Source organism: Belonocnema kinseyi, chromosome 2 (genome assembly GCF_010883055.1).
Source record: "Belonocnema kinseyi isolate 2016_QV_RU_SX_M_011 chromosome 2, B_treatae_v1, whole genome shotgun sequence".
Lineage (NCBI taxonomy): Eukaryota > Metazoa > Arthropoda > Insecta > Hymenoptera > Cynipidae > Belonocnema > Belonocnema kinseyi.
Window position 1 is genome coordinate 6,524,529 of NC_046658.1, and position 4,173 is coordinate 6,528,701.

A 4,173-nucleotide genomic window follows, 5' to 3' on the forward strand; every position below is an offset into this window, starting at 1 on the left:
GACGCGACACCTGGGCAGCTGACTGCGGATTGGTCGAGCGAGAAGCGAGACAATTCCGTTCCATATCAAGATACTATACCAAAATTTACTACAGCTTTGCACTGCGGTATGCGAATAGTGCAATCATATTTAATGAGTTCGTTTAAGGATCGTGTCTCATGTTTAAAACATTTAAAATACTTATTTTTTCTTAAAATCTTCAAAGTTTAAGATTTAAAGTTAAAGATTAATCTTCTTTGTTTGAAAATTTGGCCATTCAGTTTCAAATTTATATTTGGAGGTTGAAAATTTAACTAGTTGGTTAACAGTTAAGCTATTCGGTTTGTAAATGCAAATCTTTAATTAAAAAGTCAAATTTTTAATAAAACCGTTTACACTGAATATGAAAAAGTTTAATTTTCAGTTGAAAAAATTAACAAATTGCAACCAAATAGTTACTTTTTCATCCAAAAACATAACATTTTAACGAAATAGTTAAAATTTTAAATAAGTATATAAATTTTCTATCAAAAACTAAAAAGTATGATTATTTTAAAACGACAACGGCTAAATTGCACCGAAAAGTGAATTTCAAGGAAATTTTTTAATTTTTAACCAGAGATAAGTTTCAAACTAAAATAATGAATCTTCAACCAAAAAGATTAATGTGTAAAAGGTCGTTCAACCTTAAAACAATTAGAAGAATGTTCAACAAAAAGATCAATTTTCAACCAAAGAAAGAAAGAATTTTCAACAAAGGAATTGAATTTTCAACTAAAATGATGAGTATTTAACCCAAAAAAGATACATTTTTACTCAATTAGTTTGACATTTAACCAAGTAGTTGAATGCAAACAAAAAAGACCAATTTTAAACAAAATAGTTGAGTCCTCAACAAAGGAGCTTTAAAAGAATATAATTCACAACTGCCAAATTACAATTGTAGATATATATATGCATATATTATCGAGCGCAAAGCTCTAGGACGAACCAAGAAAAAAGAAAAATACATACAAAATTGTTGAGCTTTTAATCCAAAAAGGCAAGTTTTCAAAGAAATAGTTGCATTTTCTACCAAAAGAGATACCTTTTTATTGAGTTCATGTTCACTACGAAAATCAAGTTTCTACACAGAGAGATGAGTTTTTAACCAAGAAACAATTTCAGTCAAGTCAGAAAAAAAATTCAACTAAATTTTTAACAACAAAAAATGTTTAAACAATGTTCCCTTATAGTTTAAAAATCAAGTGATTGGTTGAAAATTCGTCTTTTGTGTTCGATCGATTCAGCGACTTGAAGTGTAGAAGCTGCCTAATGTTAAATGGATTCGACTTCCTTTGAAATAATTTTTATAATACTGCTTTCTTGGTAAAATTTAATTTTTTAACAGAAAATTAAACTATAACATTTTTGGTAGAAAATTAAATTTTTTAAATAAAGTGTGATCTTTTTTAGTTTAAAAACTAACTAATTGTTTAAGAATGTATGGATTTTGTAAGAAATTCGTCTTTTTTAGAAGAAACTTAATCTTCTTGTTTGAAAATTCATCTTGCTGATTGAGGATTCAACAATTTTTTGAACAATTCTTATTTATTCAAAATTAATTGATTGAAGTGAAAATTTAACTTCCCATTTTTGTTAAAAATTTTTTTTATAATTACAATCTGTTTTGGTAGAGAACTCAGATTTACTTTATTAAATTACACTTCTCTAAGTTGAAAATTATTTTTTTAACGAAAAACTGAACCATCACATTTTTTCGTTGAATATTAAGTTCATAATTGAAGCTTCATCTGTTTCGGTTTAAAACCAACCTTTTTGATTGAAAATTCTACTATTTTCTTCAAATTTCTATATATATATTTTTAATTAAATTCTGTAATGGTAAAATCGACTTATATTACTTTTGGTTATCAAATGATATTTTTAAGTTAAAAATTACATATATGTTTGAAACTTTCTAGATTTTGTAGAAAATTGGTAATTTTTGGTAGAAATGTAATATTCTTGGTTGAAATTAATATTTTTCATTGAGGATTAAGTTATTTAAAAAAATTCCTTTTCTGACTGTCAAAAACCAATTTCTTTAAAAGAAATTTCGATTCTACTATTTTTGTTGAAAACTGATATTTTGAATTGAAAATGGACAGTTTTTACTTAATAATTAAATTTTTTTAATTTTTCTGTTTTGGTAAAAAATTAATCCTTTTGTTTTAAAACGGATCTCTTTTCGTTAAAAATTTAACTATTTGGAGACAAACTCAGCCGCTTTCATACAGTATTTGGAAATTCAGAATTTTGTTGAAAATTCGTCATTCTTGGTGAAAAAATAAACTTCCTAATTGAAATTTCGTCTTTTTTTCGAGGATTCTATGATTTTGTTAAAAATTCCTTTTTTCGTGATGAATTAATTCATTTAAGAGAAAATTCGATTATACCATTTTTGATAGTATTCATTCTAAATGAATTCTTGTTATAAAATTTTGAACTTAAAACGTTTCTGTTAACATATTAATTATGTATGTAATTAAGTACCTTACGGTATCGAAATAATTATTACAGCTTTAGGAGCATTTTCCTTTGGTAACATTCGTATATTGTTTACTTCACATAATCACATAGCTACAGTTTTGTCCTTTTTACATTTTTTTCTGCTGCGTGGGTTACACAGCGGGTTATTAATTTATTTACGGGACAAATTTCTATTACTATCCCCTTTTATTAAATAATTTCTTCTCCTTATCTTGTAGGTTCACGAAGCATACTTTAAATTCTTCAAATTTTCATTTTTAACGTGTTGTTTGGGTGTATGGGTTCATAATACTGTTTTTCTTTTTAATTCAATTTTTTATTTTATAAATATTACTATTGTCTATTATTTTGAATTAAAAAATATTAATTACTTTGATTTTGTCAATCCGATTTAATACACGATTCAGGTATATTATTTATTGGCTTTTGAATACCTCGCGCCTTCTACCGCTAACTCCAACTTCCGCTCCATTTTCCCCCACCACAGGGCCACATGGCGCGTCCCTTACTTCAGGGTCCCTAGTTTGTGGTTTTGCATATATACATATATATTGCTTTTAGTTCAGCCAATACTTGTAGACGCGCGAAAGGCAACCATATATTCGGTCGCGCCAAATTAGAGTGCATTTGAAATCCAAAATGGTAATAATCTAATTTTACTTTAAGAATAAATGAAAAAATAATTTTAATTGAGTAGAAAAGGTCTTGAAGGAATTCGAAAACTCTAAAGATTTTTTGAAATCAAAATTAGGTTCAAAATATAGTAAAGATGTTAGTATAGAATAGTAATAACAAATTTTAATTAAAAAGTTTATATTTTATTTAAGTTATAATTTTTTTTGGAAATGAGTAGAAAAGTCAATCTGAAGATACAGTTAAGTTTTATTTAAATTAAAATAAACTAAAAAAACTGTCTGGTTAAATCAACCAGAATTGTGGTTGAATAGGTCCTTGTTATTTTTTTCTGGTTACAGAAATCAAAATTCTGAAAAGCAAGCTATAATTTCCTGACAGACCTAGAAAAATGTCTTATGAATTATTTCACTTTTTTTAATATTTGGGAATTTAGTGCTATATGAGTTTTTTAACAGCTGTAAAGTGTAAGAAGCATTTTCGAAAGTCAAAGGAAATTACGGCTTGCTTCTACGGTTTAGCTGAGGCTAAGTTGTAGATACGAGCCATTTTTTCAAATTGAAATAAGAACCGAGGAAGCAAAAATCCATTCACTTCTGTTTAATGGGTTTCGAAGTCTTTTGAATTGCGTATCTGTCACTAGAATTCCAAAATTGCGGCTGATTTGTTTTTTCAAGACTTTTGGTCGTTATAGTTTTATTGACTAACTTATATGCCGTAAAAGACTAATAACTGAAATAGCAAAAGGAATCTAGTAGACCTGCGCATAATTTCTTTTAATTTTTCGATCATTTATAAATTTTTAAAATCGTGTGAAATATGGCAGCTTAACCACAAAAAAGTCGACCTCATTGAAAAACAAGGAAACCGATTCAATATAACCTTGCTTGAAATGGTCATTGCAGTACATGGCAGATTCAAAGCTGTTTGAGAAAATGACCGATTCACATAGTCGCAAACCGATTCTGTTTTAACTTTCTGAATCTGCAAATGACAGATACGCAATTCACAGAGTCGTCTTTTCAATGG